The 23,612-nt window shown below is 46.7% G+C and overlaps 1 long non-coding RNA gene across 2 annotated transcripts in view; it reads right to left on the bottom strand.

Annotated features, from left to right (window-relative positions):
* Positions 1-13,254: 13,254 nt before the first annotated feature.
* The window catches only part of LOC135906592 (uncharacterized), an 81,910-nt gene continuing 71,552 nt past the window's right edge, over positions 13,255-23,612 (bottom strand). The window contains exons 3-4 of one of the 2 annotated variants that reach the window (XR_010565789.1): positions 15,485-15,592; positions 13,255-13,356 (exon numbers count right to left, since the gene is read on the bottom strand). This is a non-coding gene — a long non-coding RNA (uncharacterized lncRNA). The remainder of the gene's footprint in view (positions 13,357-15,484; positions 15,593-23,612) is intronic. The other variant, XR_010565790.1, reaches the window with a different exon arrangement.

Below are 23,612 nucleotides of genomic sequence, written 5' to 3'. Positions count from 1 at the left end.
TCGTTTCTGAGCACTCTGGAACGCTCTCGCGAGTGGCGTTGTGTTCGGCTGGTTGAAATAGGGTGCGCACCCTGCGTTCGGCTGGTTCTTCTCGATTGCTCTCCTCTATCTTGGAGCGCTCTGAGGCGCTCCGAGCCCTGTCGTCGGAGCAGTCATCGAGACTGAAACGTCATCGCAGCGCCGGGTTGCTGCCGTTGGCGACGGCCCACCGTAACCTTGGCAACCTAGGTCACTGCATGCTGGCGTCTCGACGAACGTTCGTCCCGCCGGCACGTCCGCCGGTCTTTCCGGCAGCGCCGGGAGCTTTGGATAGGCGAAACATCGGACGTTGGCAGTAGTCACGTGGTTTCGTATCAGCAATTTCCTCCTCCGAGAGCGAGTCGCACGTTCGGCTTGCGCGCTTGTCCCCTACTTTTGAGCTCGGGAAACGACCGATCTACCCGACTCTGCTTCGGGGCATACAGGCGACCAGTCGAAGATACCATAAGTAACTTCACCAATGAAGGACCCCAAGTTCTTTATGAGATTAGGATTCATAGGTTAATTCACACAATTTGTGATATCCATTTATCTATCTTTACCTAATTAACCTCTTTCCCAAGAAAGTGAGCCATTTGGAAGGCACCCTGACAGACAAGTAGAACAATCGGCAAAAAGTCATCAACCAGCGAAAAAGTCAGTATCATAAGCAGCCGCATGTGAGATGCCGCTAACACAAAATTTAAGTCGGCTACACAGAAGTGACGAATTTGGCAATATGGCGTGTCTAAACATTGCTTTAATGTTAATACAAGTAACGCTGACATTGAAGGCGCCATAGTTCCTACGCACGTTCCATCGACACACCCGACTACGTCCTTAATGTTCCCATGAAGTAGGAAGCATTCTTTTATATATGCCCGCTCAGCCGCAGTATTCTGGAAAGCTAGCTACCGCTTACGCACTGCCGCATCGCTAAGCGCGTCAGACACATCTCTGACACAGTGGCTAACAGTAGTTTGATGGCGTCCAATGTTACGCTCGGCGCCGACGCTTCTATGAAAACTCCCAGTTTCGTAGAAACGGAGCGCACAGATGACTTGCTCTACGACGGTGAGCGAATAAAGCCCGCCACGCTGTCTCCGCAGACGAGAGTCTTCGCCTAGCTCGTCACACAGCCAGCGCACTCATGTCTTCGAAAGGCGAAAATGACGCTGAAACCCCCCGTCGGTCATGTAGGTGAACGGGTCCGGACGGTCATACTGACGCTTGCTGCCGCTGGATGCAATGAAACTGGCTGCTGCTGCCGCCGCCATGTTCCCGAGTTGAACTCGGAGGGGGTTTCGCGATGTACGAGTTTAGCACGAGTCCGCCTGTCAATCAAAACCAGAGGTCACGCCCCGCGCGAGGCATGTAGCTTTTGTGCGCGCACCCGCTACAGTTGGGCCACGCCCAACTTATCTTCCGGCAACAGCGACAGGTGACAGCGGCTACCCCCTGGAACCATGGCTCCTGACCCCAGTCACAGGCCACCCTCCCACACACACTGCAGAAGGCAGGTACAACACTGCACATGCTGCCATGCGGTCCGTAGTGGAGCGGTGCATTGGGCTTCTGAAGAGCCGCTTTCGCTGCCTTCAGCGGTACCGCGCCCTCCACTACGAGCCATACCGCGCTGCCAACATCGTTACAGCATGTGCAGTGTTGCACAACTTGTGTCTTGACGAAGGTGACGTGTTGTTAGATGATGTTAGTGATGACAGCAGCAACAGCAGCGGTGACGATGAAAGTGGCAACTCCTCCCCACAGATAGTTCCCCGAGTGAGGGCAGCACGCATGATGTACCTGAGAGGCTGTGCTGCCCGGGATAATGTTATTAGCTCATTTGGCACGACATGGCAGCAGCATCAGCACTACCTGCAAAGGGTGCGAAGGCGGCTGCGTCGACAGCAGCACCGACAGCAGCAATAAACACGTGCCCGGCACTGCAGGCAGATGTTTATTACTGCTGTCTACACACCTAATAGAGAGCAGGAACCAATGTGAAGAAATGTGTGCAATTAGTGGATAGCGTGCTGTTTTTTTATAGAATCTGCTCAATCATAACCAGCGTTTTCACATGTCATCTGCCAGTGAGCTGTCACTACCGCAGATGATTGCGTCATTCCACTGTGACACTACACGAGAGCCTTTCATTTAGTACCTGTGGATAGAACACTTTGTGTTCATCAGCAGAATGTTGTAGCCACTTCTCTGGCCAGCTGGGGTTTGCCAAATGATTTGCTGCTGCTGTTGCTTCTGTCATCACCGACACTGTCACCGCCATCTGCACTGTGCATGGGAGGATATTGGTCTTCGTCTCCTCGCTTCCTATTTGGGCTGCTGCCAAGCACAACACTTCTTGCTCCACCATGTGTACTGTTCTCACGCACCTTGTAGGCCCTGCGCTGTTTTGCCACACAGCCACCGCACAGTTCCTTGACAGAAGGCCAAGTTATGCCGAAAACTATCGCCTGGCATGTCGAGCGCGTTCTTCTCCCTTGGGAGAGTGTATATATGCAAATGGAGTTCTGAAATTGAAGGAACACAGATTGTAAATATTCATTTCAAGTGCCACTTTTGTTGTTTAAACTCGTTTATTTATATCTGCATTGTAAATAAAACCATGTGATCCATCTTTAATGCCATCTTTCATCAAAGCAAATGACAGACAAGTACACAGAGCATGGCTTCATGGAGCCAAAATAGCCGTGTGATGTTCACTACATGGGACCCAGTACACTACCAATGGGCCGTTGGCAGATGTTAAATTGCATAAATATGACACGAGCATAATAATATTTTATGCGAAGCATATTACGAGAGCTCAACCCAGCTCCTCAGGCGCGGCGGTGTCGCCTTCAATACCACGTGACACCGTGACGTCACGACAGAGGAGAAACGGGATTCCAACTCGCGCCGTCGCTCGCGGCGTCGCGGCGGAAGATAAGCAGCTGCGCTTGCCTCTGCTAGACACTCACGAGGTGAGATGCCTCCTGAAGACAGAGCTGCTCGTTGGAATGAGAAGCGAAGGTTGCGGCGTGCTACAGAGACTGATTTTCTAGGTGGCTTTGGCTCAACTCTTGCAAGATGGGCTGGGTGGGAATCGAACCAGGGTCTCCGGAGTGTGAGACGGAGACGCTACCACTGAGCCACGAGTACGATGCTTCAAAGCGGTACAAAAGCGCCTCTAGTGGATGCGGTGTTGCCTTAGAAACGAGCTGTTTCTCAGGCCTGCGTCTCTTGCTCAGGCACACATTTCGTTGCCGCGCCGAACGCTGCGTTGCTCGACGCTCACCGCGTCCAATGCGGGGCGCGTAGTCGCTGCGCCGTAGCCCATTGTCTTACAGCCCTTCGCGGGTCGACGGGAACGCTGTCGCGTTCCTCTCTTGAAGGCGAAGCAGAGTAACGCATGAGTTGTTTCTTCGTCTAGCCGAACCAAATATAGCCAAGCAACAGCAGTTCACCAGGCTAAACAGTGGTTCAACAACTAAAATAAAGGCTAGTATGCTTCGCATCCTGGGCTTAACCTTAGCTAAGCCACAGCCATTTTTTTTTGAATTCGCAGACAACCATTTTTCTTCATCCAGCAACTTAACAGCAAGAAAGATCTCTTGTCTATTGTGTAGTTGGCATGTTTGTAGCACAAAAGTTTCTTTTCAATGACTAGTTCCGTAATAAGATCACAATATAAAACAGCCATGACATGCTTTTAAGGAACGACAAGTGAGAAGATGCTTGGCACTAAAACGGTATTTCATATAATGGCTGCAAGAGCAGCCTGGCAGCGAATGTCAAAATAGCGGCCACATCGATGGCTCCGTTACGTATGTCGCAAACTGTGCTCAACTACAATGGGGACTAGGTTGTATTGCTATCATAGGTAAGGACACCTGAAATATCACAGCAACCACCCCAAGTAACAGGTGCTTGGTGTGACCAGTGGCTACGTCATCAAGAATATTTTGATAAGCATGCGCAAGCCTGGTCTGCCTGTGTATAAACACACTCCGCCACTTCGTCGCACAGCCACGGCACAGTTTCTTTCTTCAGCTCAAGCCAGGAGCACGAGGCAGCGTCAAGCCAGCCCGAAGGGTGGCGGTTGCTCTTCAAGAACACGTGAAACAAGAACTCGATAAAATGGAGCGCGACCTCGTCATTGCAAAGGTAACTGAACCTACTGTTTGGTCAAGTCACATGGTCGTAGTGGTTAGAAGCGACAAAGTACGCATTTGTTTAGATCCTTCGGATTTGAACAAGGCCTTGCTGAGAGAGCGCTATCATATTTATTTATTTATTTATTTATTTTTTTATTTCACAATACTGTCAATCCCGTTTGGGATTATTACAGGAGTGGGCATATGGTCATCAAAAAGTACAGTGTGAGCAAACACTGAGCAAACAAGGAGTTAGCATAGAAAAACATGGACGCTTTCATTTATAGAGTAACACACTGGTCTTCACACAGTTGCTCTTGCAGGAGAGAAAAAAAAATAACTAAAACACTAAGTGGTGATTGCGATTTCTTCTTCTAAATGATTGGTAAATGTTTCTAGTGTGGGCTGGGCAGTAATAGCAGGGTTTAAGCAGTTCCACTCTCGCACAGCTCGCGGAAAGAATGAAAAGAAATAAGTGTTGTTGTTACAAAGAAATTCCTCTAGCGTGAAAGCGTGTTTATGCCGAGTCGGTCTAGTGAGCTTGTACTTTAGAAAAGTGGCGGGATCCAATTTCAGTGCACTGTGTAATACCAAGTATAGGAATTTCAATCGTTGAACCTTGGCTCGAATTTCTAGGGTAGCGAGGCCTGCGCGAGAAAGAAGTTCGGTTGGTGAATCTGTGCGTTTGAAACGGTTATAGATAAATCGGGCAGCTTTTCTTTGTATGCGTTCCAGCGTATGAATTTGGTTTTTGGAATGTGGAAACCATACTATGTTAGCGTATTCGAGTGCCGGTCTGATGAGGCTGACGTAAGCAAGCTGTTTTGTCTGGCTGGTGGAATGCGATAAGGTGCGTTTGAGGTAGAACAGTTTGTTCAAGGCTTTTTTAGCTACATACTGTATGTGCGCATTCCAGGTGAGGTCGGATGAGATGATTACGCCTAAGTATTTATACTGGGTGACGCTTTGTAGAATAGTGCCGCTGAAACCGTACGGGAACTGCAGAGTTGATTTTTTGTTTGTGACCGACATGCAGACAGTTTTATCAGAATTTATCACCATTTGCCAGTCTGCACACCACTGCACTACCTTATTTAGGGATTTGTTCAGTTTTGCTTGATCTTCGCGGTTACGCACAGTATGATAAAGAATGCAGTCGTCTGCAAAGAGGCGAATGGTGACGTCGACTTGGTTGGTTATGTCATCTATGTATAATAAGAACAGTAGTGGGGCCAGAACTGAGCCCTGGGGAACGCCGGACAAAACAGGGACAGCATCAGAAAGGTGATCATTGTATTCGACATATTGGGAGCGGTTTGACAGAAAGTCATTGATCCAACCAACAACAGGGCCGTTACCAAGTAGGCGGTTAAGTTTTTGAAGCAATTTAACATGGGAAACACGATCAAACGCTTTAGAGAAATCCATAAAGATTATGTCTACCTGTAGTTGTTCATTAATGTTTTGAGTTAAGTCGTGAAGGGTTTCAACGAGTTGGGTGACTGTTGATAAACCGTTTCGAAAACCGTGCTGGTTTGAATAGATTAAATTGTTTGCTTCCACGAATTCTGTTAAGTGTTTCAAGATTATGTGCTCTAGTATTTTGCAGCACGTGCATGTTAAAGAAATTGGCCGGTGGTTAGACAAGGAAGATGTGTCATCTGATTTTGGTATGGCAATTATTTTGGCAACCTTCCACTCTGCAGGAAGGCGGCTCTCACGGAGTGACTTTAAGAAAATTAAATGAAGAAACTTGCTTACTGGTTCTGCGTACCTTTTCAAGAAACTGTTCGGAATTTGATCTGGACCATCGCTTTTCTTTTCATCTAAATTCAACAAGAGAGATAATATGCCAGCCTGTGATATTTTTGGGGTGCCCAAAGTGCTTTCATGGCAGTGCTTTCATATGCCAACATTAGAAGATGTTCCGCGCCTGCATGGGGCAAAATACTTTTCAACTGTGGATGCGTCATCAAGGTTTTGGCAAATTAGGCTTGACGAAGAATGTTCATTAGTCTGCACTATGAGCACTCCCTACGACCGCTACAAATTTCTGCGCGTGCCCTTTGGGATTGCCTCTACCCCGGAAGTTTTTCAATGGGCAATGCACCAAGTAGTAGAAGGCTTAAGTGGCGTCGCCGTTGTAATGGATGACATTCTAGTCTGGGGAATGTCTCAAGAAGAGCAGGACAATAACCTAGCAGCTTTACTTGTGCGCTGCAGGGAACACAATGTAAAGCTAAATAAGAAAAGTGTCATTTTTTGCAGCCGCAAGTTCCTTACACAGGACATATCCTCACACAAGAAGGACTTTCCCTGAATCCCGGGAGAGCGGAAGACATTTTGCAAGTACCGCCACCGAAAAATTGTAAGGAGCTGCAAGCTTTTCTTCGGATGATTAACTTCGTGGCGTGCTTCATTCCCAACATGTCTTCCCTGTCCGTGCCCCTCTGGGCACTTGAAAAAGAACACGGCATGGCTCTGGACAGAAGAGACTGAGCAAAGCTTCCAAGGCCTTCGTGCCTGTCTATCAAAGGCACCTGTTCTCGCCTATTTCGAGAAAGGAATACCGCTGACGTTGTCAGTAGATGCAAGCCAGAAAGGGGAGGGGGCACTTCTTTTGCAAAACGGACACCCAATCGCCTACTCATCACGGTCACTTACCAAAGCGCAAAAGAAACATGCGCAAATCGAGAAAGAAATGCTAGCCACTGTTCACGGGTGCGCAAGGTTTGAAGACTACTTGCTAGGGCAGCCAGAGGTCATCATCGAATCTGATCATCGCCCCCTAGAGTCAATATTTAAGCAACAGCTGTGCGAGTTCCCGTTACACTTGCAGCATATGAGGCTCACTCTTCAGAGGTTTCCCATAAGAGCGACCTACAAGCCAGGAAAAGAACTGTTCCTAGCGGATGCGCTGTCACGCTTTCCGAACAAGACGGAGCTGAAGGAAGAATCGATGGATATTCAGGTACATGCTCTTTCTTAGCTTCCAGTCTCCGATCGGCAACTGCAGGGAATCTGTGAAGATCTTCTGAAAGATGCAACAATGACTGAATTGTGTAGCTACGCAAGCAACGAATGGCCCGAGAGCAAGCAACAGGTATCCGAGGCCGTACGCGCATACTGGAATTACCGCGACGAACTACATGTCGAAGACGGTCTCCTCCTAAGAAGGAACAAACTCGTCGTTCCCCCCAGAAAACGACAAGAGGTACTTCGTCTACTCCGCGCGGCACAGAGGGGTGAAGAAAAAATGAAGGCAAGAGATGAAACTTGCCAAGGTTGACAAGTAGCGCTCTGTGGTGTGTGTCTCTTCTGTGTGTATCGTCAAACTGTTGCGCATTCCAACCTCCAAGAAGGCAAGAGCCAAAGAAGTCATGTACTGGCCTGGCATGTCGGCGTATATTGCAGCTCTCGCGAAGACGTGCCTACTTCGTCAAAGGTACAAGAACAGGAACGCCAGGTTACCCATGCTTAGTCACGACGTACCAACTCTGCCGTGGCAAGTAGTCGTAGTCGACCTTTTCTACCACGAGAGCGATGAGTACCTTGTTATGGTAGATTTCTATTCTTCTTTTTTCGAGATCAAGCAGATGTGCCGAACAGCAGAAGCAGTGACAAACGTGTGCATGCAGATTTTCGTCACTCATGGCATCCCAGCAAAAATATGCAGTGGTAATGCCCCCCCCCCCCTTCAATAGTGTGTGCTTCCGCGTTTTTTCCACACAGTTGGGCATCGTTCACGAGACTTGCAGTCCGCATTACCCTCGCGGTAACGGCATGGCTGAAAGGGCCGTCCGAGAAGCAAAGAAACTGCTCAAGACGTGCCGGTATGCAACGCTGGAGTTCTACAGTGCCTTGCTAGAATGGAGGAACATGCCAAGGGACGACCGCCTGAAGTCGCCCGCACAACGACTCATGGGACGTAAGACGAGGACTAAGCTGCCAGTACTTGACTACCACCTCGAACTGCAAACCGTGCCAACGAAAATTGTCCGAAAGCGACTCGACGAAATAAGGCGCTAACAACGTGTATTCTACAACAGAACAAGGCGAAGTCTACCGGATATTCACAGGGCCTCCACGGTGACTGTTTATGATACGACACACAGGACATGGGCACCAGCAGTTGTCATAGGCCCGGCAAGTACACCGCGCTCTTATGTTGTTGCAACAGAGAATGGGCAGCATCTACGACGCACGAGGGAGCACCTGAGGTCAACAGAAGGACAAGCTTTCCCCTCGCAGAACGAGTGTACAACAAGGACCCCTCAGTCCTCCCCTCAGCCGAGCAACACCGAGCAGCAAGCCCCTCAAGAGGCGCTCCGTAGAAGCACACGATAGCGTAGAGAGCCGCAATGGTATCCTCTCCCATAACGCCACACATAGACAGTTCAGTGGAAGCTGTGCAAATTGACCTACTAGTTAGTTGTGCAATCTTTCGTACAATCTTGTTTTTTTTTCGTTTTTTTCTCAAAGGAAGCAAGATCTGACCAGCGGCTACGTCATCAAGAATATCTTGGTACGCATGCGCAAGCGTGGCCTGCCTGTGTATAAACACACATGCTTCTCGCAATAAAGCGCTCTTTCGTTTCCTGCTGCTCGGGTGCCTACACTTGGTGTTAACAAAAATACCAATTCGGCTACCTTGCGTAGGCACGAATGGTTATACATTGCAAACATGACATACATATGGCATGAAAATTGATTTCCAGTTATCACAGTATTGTAGTTATTAAGTGCACCTGTATGTGTGCGAGACAATGTCATAGTTGCCGTAAAGTGATTGCATAGTTTATCTTCCATGGAAGAACGGCGCACATTGAAACATATCAGTAATAGCAAAACAAAAGTGAACAATACCTAACGAAAATATGGCAAAAATTGTACATATAAGTTATACCGTCTCACTTGGACAAATAAAAATACACACGAAATGAAATGAACTTGGAGGAAAAATACGGTTAGGAACAGAAATGCAAAAATCTGGAAAAAATTGTAAATAAAAGTTATACCGTCTCACTTGGCCAAATAAAAATACACACGAAAAGGAATGAACTTGGGGAAAAAATACGGCTAGGAACAGAAACGCAAAAATATGGCAACAATTGTACATATCAGTTACACCGTCTCACTTGGACAAATAAAAATACACACGAAATGAAATGAACTTGGGGAAAAATACGTTGAGGAACAGAAATGCGAAAATATGGCAAAAATTGTAAATATAAGTTATATCGTCTCACTTGGTCAATTAATAATACACAGGAAAAGGAATGAACTTGGGGAAAAAATACGGTTAGGAACAGAAACGCAAAAATATGGCAACAATTGTACATATCAGTTACACCGTCTCACTTGGACAAATAAAAATACACACGAAATGAAATGAACTTGGGGAAAAATACGTTGAGGAACAGAAATGCGAAAATATGGCAAAAATTGTAAATATAAGTTATATCGTCTCACTTGGTCAATTAATAATACACACGAAAAGGAATGAACTTGGGGAAAAAATACGGCTAGGAACAGAAACGCAAAAATATGGCAACAATTGTACATATCAGTTACACCGTCTCACTTGGACAAATAAAAATACACACGAAATGAAAAGAACTTGGGGAAAAATACGTTGAGGAACAGAAATGCGAAAATATGGCAAAAATTGTAAATATAAGTTATATCGTCTCACTTGGTCAATTAATAATACACACGAAAAGGAATGAACTTGGGGAAAAAATACGGTTAGGAACAGAAACGCAAAAATATGGCAACAATTGTACATATCAGTTACACCGTCTCACGTGGAGAAATAAAAATACACACGAAATGAAATGAACTTGGGGAAGAAATACGTTTAGGAACAGAAATGCGAAAATATGGCAAAAATTGTAAATATAAGTTATACCGTCTCACTTGGTCAAATAATAATACACACGAAAAGGAATGAACTTGGGGAAAAAATACGGTTAGGAACGGAAACGCAAAAATATGGCGAAAATTGTATATATCAGTTACACCGTCTCACTTGGACAAATAAAAATACACACGAAATGAAATGAACTTGGGGAAAGATACGTTTGGGAACAGAAATGCGAAAATATGGCAAAAATTGTAAATATAAGTTATACCGTCTCACTTGGTCAAATAATAATACACACGAAAAGGAATGAACTTGGGGAAAAAATACGGTTAGGAACAGAAACGCAAAAGTTCTACATATAAGTTATATAATGCCTCACTTGGGCAAACTTGCACTACAAATGAAAATAAACATAAGAGAAATTACCTTGCAAAAAAATATGATTAGTACGGAAAACAGCCATATCATCCTTTAGTGCTACACACACAAAAAAAAACCACGAATTCGTGTTTCAAGTGACACCACAGCACTGTCAGTCTTCGCTGCCATGGTCACGCATGACCTGCACATCAGTTCACAAGACTGGCTACAACTTGGAAGCACAACAGCTTGTGAGTATGTATGGGCACCACCACCAAATGCTGCAGCGGTGATTTGAACGGAAAGATAGGCAATACTTGTACCTACACAGCACTAAAGGATGATATGGCAAAAAAAAGCTGTCCCTTATGGCTGAGGCGGCTCGCGGAGGTGAGCGAGGGCAGCCAGCAGCTGGCGCAGCGTGGTTGCGATGAGAGTAGTGGCCTCTCGCGAACCACGCATCTCGGCTACCAGCTGCTGCAGGACCTGCCGCGTCGCCCTCTGTTCTTCCACCAGCTGCGAAACAAATTCACTTAGTTAGCTACAGATTATGCAATGTAAATGCTCGATTTGCACTGTTTGCAAGTGTTGCAGTTTCAGTAAGGTTACTCTTGAGGGCAGCGAGATCATTTACTTGGCACAGCGGAGGCAGCACGGACAATCGACATAATCGCTGCACCTGCTATCTTTGCAGCTACCTTGGAATCTTCCCTGGCGAAGCGACTGTATCGTCAAGCGGCGGCTGCTACTGTTGCTGCAGGAAAGGAACGCCGGTGACAGCGCAAGCAAGTTACCGGCATCACATCCGCCAGGGGAAGCAAGCTTAAAAGCCGGTGGTGCTCCAGGACTACGGTCACTACGGTCACTTGGCACAGCGGAGGCAGCACGGACAATCGACATAATCGCTGCACCTACTATCTTTGCAGGTTGGCATTTTTCGTACAGTATTTCTTTCAACGCAAAATATTTCTGTTACGCTGTTAAGCGTGAGAATCAGTCAAGGATCTTTGAATACTATCGCGTTACCCTCTTAAAGACGAACCTTATGCGCCCTCCTAATTTTTCAGATAGGGCTGCTGATTTTTTACGTAGCTTTCGTTATCTCGGCCCCTGTTCCGCTAATTACGGCGACCTTTATTTCATAATAAGGAACATGAAAAAATTGGGTAACACCAGGAAGGGCGATTTTCTGTTTATGAACACTTACTTAGAATTATTGAAATTTACCAAATTGTCAATAACTCCACAACGCATCGAGTTTACAACCCTGTAAATAAGAGCTAATACATTGTATGGCATAAATGTAAACTACACCTTATAGTACATATAATGCGGACCACATATATCTATTACAAACTGCGCTAAAATATACCACTAATTGTTGAGCATAATATTTGCAATACCCTCGAAACGATTTCACATTTACCTGGAAATTGATACATCAAATTTGTACTCTTGAGATTGCCTAGCAGAGCCCGTTTACAGAACTGCGATGTGTGCTTTTGTGCAATGCTAGAGATATAAATTACGTGCGGCTTGCTTTCTTAACCAATTGGTTTATGGCACTTTGCTTAAAATTGGAAATATTAGGCAACAATTAAGCTTCCAAGAGTGGTATATTTACCCTTTTCTCTTAAGCAACAATTTTCGTTCCAATCGGTCCACTGACTGCCCCATAAAAAATCCTGCTTTTTATATTTGTTTGAGTGGGAAAATTACAATCGGCCCAGATGTATGGCTTCCTCTTAAGCAGTTTTCTGGGAATTTTAATTGCGCTAAGAATTAGATACCGAGGTAGAAGAATACATGACGAACGGTCGTGTCGTGCCCCCATAAGGTCCAAGCTAGATTTTCCTCTGAGGTGAACCGCCTCCGAGATGTTGGTTTTCCACAGGCCGTACTCCAGGCCATAGCTGAGTCGCTGTTGAAGGCCATATGCCAGCATTGCACCGACAATGGGCTTGAATTAAAACAAAAGAGAGACAGGCAAAAGTTTCAGGTTGTGCCACATGTCCATGAAGGTAGCTGAAAAATTCGGTGTTGATGTGATTTTTTTTTCAGCGCCCTGCGATTCGTTTCGTTTACGTGCCCTTTCTAACATAGATAAATCCAAGAGTGATGGCTGTGGCATAAAACACAGACGCACGCATTTAGAACAGAGGTGGTGTACGAGTTTCCGCTGACTTGTGGAATGGTCTATGTGGGGCGAACCGAAACATGTGCTAACAATCGTTTAATGAAGCACTCTAACTCGTTAAAAGATGGCAGCGGAAAACACCTGCCAGTTGATTGTAGGTCATGTGCGAAGACGTGCAAGCCGTTCTTTGAGAAAACGAAAGTGTTAGGACGAGCAAAAGACCAAAGGGCAAGTGAAATCTTGGAAGCTTCTTTGATAGCAAGACATAGCTGATATAAGTGCGTCAGTGAACTGTCAGTGTACCTTTTCAAGCAAGAGTTTGATTTTTTGGTGTAGATAGGGGCTCGGCGATGGAGCGCCCTACCTATCTCGGCGATCATCTGGCAGGGGCAGGCCTATAATTCGAAGAGGCAGCATTGTGTGATATCAATAAACCAATTGTCAGTCTGCCTTCATCCTGTCTTCTTCTACCACGGTGTCTCGTGCCTAGCGTAGTTTAAGTTCACAAAAAATGTCTTACCAACAAGCCTCCCAACACACTTTCCTCAAGCTCTTGAAGCATTTCTTTTTTTTTTATTGCGTTAACCCGGAAAAAGAACCGGTACAACGGTCTTGAAAATTTAATGTCATTTTTCGTTTGTGAAGTTTATCCATGCTTTAAAGAGGGTTTGCATACGCCGGTAGAGAAACTTATCTGTGGTATATTTACCACAGATAAGCTTCAAAGGCGCCTTTTTCTCCGGCTTCAATTTGGTGTTGTCGACACACTGGTTGTCATTGCACGTCAAAGCCCCGCAGCACTCGTAGTCGCACAAGCACTGCGGCAAAAAAAGGCTAGTTAAGGTAAAAGAGAGAAGCTTCCTGAAAAAAAAAGCATAACTGTAGATGAAAAATTCTACCTCCAATGCGTAGTTATAGTTAGTGCCTGCGCTGCTTTTTAAAGCCTCTTGTTTGAAGCCTAGAGTACCAACACGTGTTTTCTCCGTGCACGCTCAGGGAGCATTGTACTTGCAGTAACTATCGATACTTTGTATTCAAGCTGGTTCGTGTCGGCTTTGCAGGTAGCACATATATTATGTAAAGTAGTGACATCATCAGATTGCGATTGACCACGAAAGTAGAAGTTGAAATTTCTCCGAAGATAAAAAAGAGGCCATAATATTGGACCAAACGAGGGGGTCCAGCATTTCACAAAAAAACCGACAGCGCCAGTACACCACAGGCAAAGGCGATCGTGTCGTCGACGTAAAGGATCTTTTAGTCTAAAGAGAGTGTGAGGCTTTAGCTGCACAGGCCCAGCAGGTTGTGGTCCATGAACATCGTTTAGTCTTCCCGAGATATTGGTCAAGTGAACAACTCAAACCAGAAGTCAAATACATGTCACAAATACCCAGTAGTAACATCTTTAGAACTATGGTCAAACAGCTCGACTGGGTCGAGGGCACGCAAAGAAACAAGTACCTCAGATCAAGCAAATAGCCAGATTTTTACAAAAAGTTAGCTATGCAGTTAACAACAAATGTAGAAATTTAGCAGAGAGTACGTTTTATGCAAGTGTTTTACCTCTGTTCCTCTGTTACCTCTGTTCCCCTGTTCCTTACCTCTGTCTCTGTTACTGCTGCCAATCTTACGATGGAATGATGGGAAAGGCGTGCTCTCGCGTCCTTCAGTCCTAGGCCTAAAGTTTTTCTGCGCTATGTGGATGACCGTTTTCGTCTCATTCGGCGCAGCACTTTGGATTCGTTCACTGCGCACCTAACAAGTCAGGAAAAGGCCATCCAATTCACAGTTGAGACAGAGGTCGACAGCAGACTCCCTTTTTTAGACGTACTTGTCCCGAGACGTGATGGACGGCTCTCGTTCAGCGTATACCGTAAGGACACACGCACTGGCCGCTATCTGAACTTTCAATCCATTTATCCTGACACTCACAAAAGGTCGGTTGCTGCTTCACTGCTCAACCGTACGAACCACATTTGCACCACAGCAGAAAGTCGTTCCACTGACTTGCACCACGTGCGAGGTGATCTCTCGGCAAGCGGCTATCCCACATCCTTTATGAGTTCTGTTGAACGCAGTCTGTCCAATCCAGCTCGTCCGGCTAATCCCCGACCAAGAAAGCCTGCTACCATACGTTACGTTCCAGGAATAAGCGAAACGTTGCCTCGCATTCTACGCAGTTATGACGTTGAAGTGCCGCACGTGTCCGTGTGTAAGCTGAGGCAAGCACACGTTATCGGTAAGGACACGCTTCCGAGAGAATCGCCAAGGCCGATTGAATCGCTTCCCGACGTTGTCTATAGGATACCCTGCGCACACTGCGACTACGCATACATCGGTGAATCGGGCAACTTCAAACAAGGACTGAGGCAGCATCAGAAAGATGTTGAAAAGAAACGTACAGTTTCGAATGCCCTTGCCGAGCACACAGGTGCAACGGGCCGCAAGATTGACTGGGATCGCTTGAGATTTATCGGCCAAGAAAGAAACCTGAAATCGCGGCTCTATCTGGAATCGCTGGAGATACAAAAAACACGTCACACGCTCAATCGAAATGAGGGAACCATCCCCCTAACATACACGCGCTGCTTACGTCACATTCTGAAGTATACATAAGCTCCCATGAACCTTCCGTCATCCCATTGTGAACAAGGCTTCCGTAGCGAAGCCGAAACGTCTTTTAGATTCATTCATTTTATAGCACTTCTGTTGGTCGGTGTCCATCGTTTTATTTATCGTTTATTAAGTGTTTTACCAACACTGACTAACACTGCGCCAGCAAAAAAGGTGCATAGATGTAGCAAGAGAACGCCCAATTTCACTGCTCATTTCACGAATTCAAATGACGCTCGCATATAGTGATTTTGCTGACTTTACTACAGGGAATTTCGGAACTCTTTGATTACATGTTTTAAACAGCCCGTTTTGTGAAACGTAAGCCCTTGCCTTGCTGCCGAGACCCTCGCAGAACGTTTGAACGGTGAGCATCTGTTCCAAGGAACAAGCAGTAGCTTCCTCCCACTGATGCAGTGACGCCATAAACAACAGTGCCACCTGTAAACATAGTGCATCTGAAATATGCACCTTTCAGCAAAATTTGCAGAGAAGGTAGAGACTTTTTAAAGAATGTTGACCATAGCCAACTGTGCGAAATCCTTATAAAATCAGTCGCAGTTTCACCCAAAAGGCGAAGCATAGATCACGATAGCAAATTAGTAGAACGCTGTACAAAGTAGGGATAGTAGTTTATCGGTACTTTAAAGTCGTAAACATTAACTTACTAACCAAATTAACAAACATGGTGTCAGCTGCGCACAGGCAAACAGTAACATATCTCACTCGATTAGTGCGAACACACTCGCTCTCAAATCGGGGGCGTGAGCAAGACCGGCAGCTGCAGCGATTGAAGTGAGCTTCATGCTGCCTTGTTTCAATGCGAACGAAGTGGCGAAAACACACCGCACACGAAGCTGTGACCCCTCGGCGCACCTAAATTTTGTGGCCATCGCAGATCGCTTTCAAAATAAAGCTCGAACGGCCGCGCTCCGCCGCGTCATACGCCGCCGAAGTAGAGGGTGCTCACATAGACAACATCAGCGACTGCAGTCGAGAATGTTCTGATACATGCGTGCGCGCCTTGCGCCGAGCAGGAACTTATTGGCTCTTGGCACGTGAAAAGTGGTCTCCTCAAAATTATTCACGAATGAAAAATATTGCAGGCGTGCCCACATAAAAGAATCACAGACGATTACGATACCCGTTAATGCAAAATTTGAGCTAAGCGCTGTGCGTGTTTCCATTTTGCGATATATTGGCTGTCGCGGACAATCTATATCGTGCAGCACGTTGCAAACTGAGCGACGTGCAGCGCAACTGCCTGGCTAATCGGGAGATTGTGAGAGCCATCACGTGGGTGATGCTTCGGCGCAATTAACAGCAGCCGCCGCGAACAGACCTCGATGACGGCGTGTGTTACTCTGGCGCCCTCTCGTAGCCATCGATGCCGGTACTACGCTTCTCAGGCTTTCGCCATGCCTTCCTCTGCGTTCCGCCTCATGGTTCCGGTATACCCTCTTTCCCCCTGGCGTCTTGCGTCCGCCGCTGCGCTCTATCTCTCGCTATGCTCAGTCGCTTGGTTACACCCTCGACCCCGACGCTCACCGCACAAATCGGAGCCTGAGAGCTCTAAAAGCGCGATGCACATAACAACAACAAGAGGCACAAAAATTGTTGCGTCTACCGGCACTAGCACCATAAAGCCGAGACCGGTTACATGACGCTGCACGATGGCCGAATGGAGTAGTTGGTTGACATTCACCTTGAGAACTTTGAAAGTGCAACAAACAAACAAGATGGAACAAAACTACAGGACAAGATGCGTATTCGCCAATGAAAAATGGTTTTGCACAGGCTTCATATATATGCAAAAAAGGTGATCAGGCATACTGAAGAAAATACGAGTACCAATAAATGATAACCACAAGTAAATTCTCGCGTTTCCATGCACAGTTGTTAACAACGTGGAAAAGCAAACTCCTTATTGTTAACAATACAGAAGGGTGGCTGATGCACATATATTTTTGTAATGCTATCATGTAAGCTCGTTATTATACTTCTGAAAGCAACGTCTCTTTCAGTAAATCAGGGACATAAGCAGCTCTCTCTGCAATATGGGCACCCATATGTGATGCGTGAGATGATTTTAATGCCTAATGGAGCTCATTTAGCCGCACATTAATCGAACAGCCAAGTTGGCCAACATCCACTTCTTTACAGCTAAATGGAATACCTCGCTCATTTCACAAACTTTTGACTGTGTTGAATGGTAGAGTCAGGGGACTTTTACAGCTAAGCTCTTTATGGCTAAAATATGGAAAAAAATGTGTCCGAGAGAGAGATAGAAAAATTCTTTGGTGAGCCTAAAGATGGCTTGATTTGCAGGAGTGGTTCCCTCGGCACGGAAATCCATGCGTCGTCTTGGGCTCGACCTCACTTTCAACCAACATAATCTGGTCCGAGAAGCGGGAGCTGGACAGCAGCGTCGCCCACTGCCCTTGGGGCAGAGGGTGCAAGACTGGATTCTGTTTGCAATCTATGGCAATGTGCAGCAGAGTTCTCCTAGCTGTTCGCAGTATTTACATTGTGCGTCATATTGAGCAGGGAACATGAGAGGAAGCCTCGTTGGGTGCGGGGAACGCGTACGAAATACTGACAGAATCAAAGCATCATGTACGCCCATTCTGGTGAAAGTGCAGAAAGGGTCGACGCTGAGTGGCACATATCCCTGCGGGCTCGGGGACCAGTAACGCAGCCTTGAACTACCCCTGCCACACGTGGGACTCACGTGTCAACACATCAATGTATATGTATGAAGTAAAAAACAATAAAAACTAACACAATATAAAGAATAAGAAAGAAAACAAGAAAATAGAAGAAAATAAAAAATACAAATAAATACAAAAACAAAAGTGCGCAAAAAAAAAGATTACACATACAGCGAAGTTGTGCTGTTTACAAAAGCAGTGCGCAGAAGTCATGAACGCTGCTGCCCAAACGTTAGTCTATGACGATACGTGTCGAAACATCATTTATATGTATAAGGCAAAAATTAGAGAAGTAAAGAAATAGAAATAAAAAATTAAAATGAATAAAACATACAAAAGTACAAGAAAAATAAAATAATTTCATAAATTAAGAAGGCGAAACAAACAACGAAGTTACGTATTTGTGTCATTATTCAACCAGAAAGTACAACCAGGATATAGAACTTAATACAGCTAGTGAGCAATTCAGCTTCACTCGTATTCCACCTTCAGATAGCGGAAGGGCTGTGAGTTTTTTTTGAATATGTAAGCAAATACGTTCGAGTTTATTTCTAGCTTGAAACAAGACGTCAACTTTATACTCAGGGTCAACATCCGTGGATGTACGTTGCGTTGTACTTCGCGAATGTTCCCGATACGTCGTCTTGGGAATAAACTTCCCACGGGAATATGGTGCTTTTATTGACCTTCGGGAGCGCACCGTGACCTTGTCGACAGAGAGAACAGCAGACAAAACCGACAACAGCCATCTCAGCACATTTCGTGTTTATGCCAATATCGCGATACCCCCGTGTTCGAGCGTACTGGTTGATGTCCTATGCGACAGGTTACGTGACAATCGCTGAAGGCAACGTGTCGCTCTTGCTCACACTAGGTATCTGCGCTACTCACAGCCTCGTTAGTCTTCGTGCCGGACGTTCTATGCGGCCTGTGACAAATTTTAGTAACGATTACCGCCACCTAATTTGTCGCACTGGTATCGTTTTCGCGTACCTCATAACGGACATTGCCGAATGTTTTACGTGTGACTCACTGAACAATGATCTCCAATCTACACCAAGAGCCGCGACTGCATCACTCAACAAGGTAGACAATAATCCGACCCCTCCGGAGCAACACCACTACATAAATTGCTCCTTCCCTTCAAAGAATGTTTTGCCTCATCCTCCAGAGTGCGTCAGACGCCCACCTCTCAACACCGAAGCGTATGCTGACGTCTCGCCCATAAAACAGCCTTACCGTGTTTCGGCGAAAGAGCGTGACGCGACACATACGCAAGTCGACGAAATGCTTCGGGAGGGGGACATGCAGCCTTCCAAAAGTCCCTGGTCATCGCTGGTGGTTCTCGAAAAGACGAGAGACGGAACGCTACGTTTCTGCGTCTCTTACAGGAAGCCAAACAGCGTGACTAACAAAATGAAGTCTATCCCCATCTCTCCATCGATGATTCACTCGACAGACTGCGAGAGGCCATGGGCCGACTTCGCAAAGCTTTTCGTTCGCACGTGCTGTTTTTCACTGGCCGATCGCCTTCGCTAATGAGCTCTACAACACTATTGGCTGGCACGAACACATTTAGCGTAAGAACGTATTGTGCATACGGGACCAAGTATTTTTCATCTACAGATTTGAAAGGCAGGTACTGGCAGCTTGAACTTAAATAACGCGATTGCGAAAAAACTGTCTTTGTTACACTGGATGACCTGTATGAATTCAAAGTGTTCCCTTTTGGTTGGCGCTATGCACCTGCAACATTCCAGAGGAGGATAGACACTGTTCTCAGTGGTCTGTAATGAGATACTTTGCCTCGTTTATCTTTATCTCTACCTTTCACGAACACCTGCATCGTCTGAAGGCTCTGCTGGAAGAGCTCCTTGCCACCCTACTTCACGATGAAGCTGGAATGATGCCACTTGGGTTATAAAGAAGTTAAGCCTCTCGGCCATGTGAGCCAGGATCGCGTTCAGCCTGACCCCGACAAGAACACCGCCGTAGCTTCATTTCCTGTTCCCCGTGCCAAGAAAGCATTCCGTCGCTTTCGGGGAGCTCTGTGCGTAATATTGCTGCTTCAACACCAATTTTTCTAGGATTGCCGAACCACCGACTCCCCTCACACGAGAAGATATATCATTCGTCTGGAGTGAATAGCGGGACGTGGCTTTCACAGAGCTACGGGAGCGTTTGCAGACACCACTAGTTCTTGCTCACTTTGACGAGCACGCTGACACTGAACTCCACACCGACGCGAGCGATGTGAGTCTTAGCGCCATCCTGTTCCAAAACCAAGAAGGCACAGAGTGCATGATAGCTTACGCCAACAGTAAGCCCAGATGTAAGCTACAGCTCGATGAACGAGTGCCTCGCAGTAGTGTGGGTCACCATGAAGTTTCGGCCTTACCTTTACGGCCGCCCCTTCAAAGTAGTGACCTACCATCATTCTTTGAGCTGGTTAACCAACCTCTGGGCGACGCGCACGATGAAGCCTTCGTCTGCAAGAATTAGATGTTACCATCGTACACGAATCACAGCGCAAGCATGAAGATGCTGATTTGTTGTCACATGCACCCTTCGAAGTTTGTGACGCCGACTCTGAGGACGACAGTGAATTGCTTGGGGCCCTCACCGTAACGGACTTAATCGCATGACTGCGCGAGGACGCCGAAATACGCGCAATCATCGAAAACCTCGAAAGGCGCAACTCTCCCCTAGCACGACGCCTTTCTCGCAGTTTCTTTTCTATCTGCTTTCGAAGTGGTGTCTTGTATGCAAAAACTCTAACAGGAACAGTAAAGCCGACCTTCTTGTCGTACCTACTGATAAGCTTGACGACATTCTTCTTGCCTGGCACGAGGAGCCTACCTCTGGTCGCATAGGTTCCTCACGCATTCTCGCCAGAGTTCAACAGGCGTACTACTTGCCCGAACTTTCTGCACCTGTCAAGCGCTACAAAAGTCATGAATATCAACGCCGCATATCCCCGCCACCGAATCCCGCGGGGCTGCTGCAACCGATCGCACGACCTAGGGTACCATTCGATCAAATAGCGATGGACTTCCTGGGGCCTTTTCCATTGTAATCAGCCGGGGACAAGTGGATCATAGTAGCCACAGGCTACTTAACAAGATACGCCGAGACAAGGGCTCTACAACGCGCCACGGCTGCCAATGTAGCCCTCTATTTTAGAGACCAGATCGTTGTTCGACGTCGCGCTCCATCGTGCATGGTCACTGACAGATGCACAGCTTTCACGGGCCAACTGATTGACGATATATTCAAGCTAAGCTACACAAGTAATCGCAAGTCCACTGCATATTATCCACAGGCCAACGGGGTGACCTAACGCTTGAATAAAACCATCGCCGACATGTTAGCCATGTAGGCAGATGCACAGCATAAGACGTGGGATGCAGTCCTATCATACGTAACATTTGTGTACAACACAGCCATCCAGGAAACAACGCGATTCACGCCGTTCCGTCTTGCCTACGGACGTCAGGTTGAGACCAAGCTAGATGCGATGCTTCCGCACGATTACGACGCGTTGCTCACCCCTGGCGCTGACGATTTTACGCGATGCACCGAAGAACCACGCCAATTGGCAGACCTACCCCTTACGCAACAGGAGAGTACAGACGCACCCCGATACAATCTTCGCAATCGGCGAGTTGAATACTGCCCGGGTGATCAAGTTTGGGTGTGGATGCCGATTCACTGCCAAGCGTTGGCAGAGAAGCTTCTCAGTCGCTACCTTGGATTCTACAAAGTGCTGCGTTGCACTAGTAACATGAACTACGAGGTTCTTCCATATACAGGGTGCGGCAGGTATTTTAGAACCCACATTTCGTGACTCCTTTCCTCTAGATTCCTAATAGCTGCAAATACGTTTTTACTGTAGGTAACCATGCCAGAACTTCAGCTAACTCAGCAAATCAAGAGACATGTAGTTATCGTAAACTTGGCTGTAGGGCACCCTGATTCCGCGATTGTAACATTCTTGAATGTTGACCGATCGTTCGCGTTCAATGTTCTCAAATAACTGAAGGCTCCCCAGGGTGATCTGGACGCTGTTTCACAAAGGAAACTACATTGTCAGCGTTCTGACACTCTTATGACACCAGAATTTGCTAGTCGCCTCCCAGCTGTCATTGATGAAAACCCTGGCAAGTTCATAAGAGCCCTCGCGAAGTATGTGCAGGTTGATGAGGCCATTGTCAGACGTGTGGTTCATGGGGACCTTTGCTACAAGTATTATGCTATGCAGAGAGGAGAGTTCCTGTCTGAGAAAACGAAGGAGAACTGCCTGACCAGAGCTAAGCGGCTCCTGGTGAAACTGAAACAACCAGAAGAGCCTGTTATGTTGTGCTTTTTCTCCGAGGAAAAAACTTCATCCTGGACTAGAAGCGGAACCGCAAGAATGATCGCTCGCTGCGAAAACGCCCCGAGGATGTTCCAACTGTCATGTGGACAAAATTTCCAGCATCAGTGTTGGTCCTGTGTGTCGTGAGCAGTGAAGGAGACGTGATGCCCCACATTTTTTTTGCCGAGATGCCAGAGTTAACGCTCTTGCGTACACTGAGGTATTGAACACGGTTGGGAAGCCCTGCATTGCTGCTGTAGCACGTGAGAGGCCGTATGTTTTCCAGCAAGACTGCAGCATCCGCACAGCCATATCACGCAAGAATGAATGGCCGAAAACTTATACAACCACGTTACTCCAAACATGTGGCCTCCTAGCTCCCTATATTTCATTACACTGGACTACTACGTATGGGGCGTAGTCGAGAGGGAGTCCAAGAAACAACCACACAACACTCTTGAGGCTCTCAGGCCAGCTATTGTGGATGTAATGGCGAATGTTCTGAAGACACATCTCATCACAGCCTGCGGTTGGTTTCGGCAGCGTGTGGAGTTTGTGATTGCTGCGCTCGGCGGTTTCATTCAATGATGACTTTGATTGCATGCATAGCCACCTGTACACAACGTTAAATAGTCATAAATTATCTGCATCCAGTATCTGTATCTGCGTGTGGGCGTAACTTTGTTCACAAATGCCTGCCGCACCCGGTAATGTCATATCGCGCCATCGTCGAAAGCACCACTCAGAGATTGTCCACGTTGCACGATGAAGCCTTACTTCACGCTATAGTGCGACAACGTCTCAACTTTCTCATTCTCGCCCCCCTCCTGCATACTGTCTGTTCGTCCACCTTTGCACTTTGTCTCCATACACTTGCACGAACATCGGGACGGTGCTCGTTTTATTTCAGAGGGGGAAAATAACACTATGTCAACAGGTGCAGCGAGAGTGAGCCAGCATTTAGGTAAAGAAAGGAGTTGTTTTGGGGTCAGCCATCTTCTCGCTCGGCTAGTGCTCGTCTCTGCCAATGTGTTACTTCTTGTCACAAAGACCTCGTGTAGCACGTGACAATGTGTGTATTGGGGAGATACCCACAACTGTGATCTTTTTCTCGTGGGGCTAGATGTATCTTTAGATTGTTAGCGTGCCCTTTGCTACTTCGTCTGTTGCTTAAGCCAGTCATGGAAGCGTTGCTCTACCTGTAGGTGACAGTCGGAGCCACTGTATCTGGCTGGCCTTGTGTTCTCGCAATAGCTCCTTTCACATGCTATAGAAGCCGAGCTTGTGGAGCTTCTGTGTTGATTTTGTCGATGGTATTTTCATGTCCGATTTGTACGTCTCCGTGATGATAATGTGTAGCTCGTCTTCGTCACTCGTCTTCAGCACTAGGCGA

This window comes from Dermacentor albipictus, chromosome 5 (genome assembly GCF_038994185.2).
Source record: "Dermacentor albipictus isolate Rhodes 1998 colony chromosome 5, USDA_Dalb.pri_finalv2, whole genome shotgun sequence".
NCBI classification, from domain to species: Eukaryota; Metazoa; Arthropoda; class Arachnida; order Ixodida; family Ixodidae; genus Dermacentor; species Dermacentor albipictus.
The sequence above is the reverse complement of the archived record's forward strand: the minus strand, read 5'-3'. Positions and strand labels throughout refer to the sequence as shown.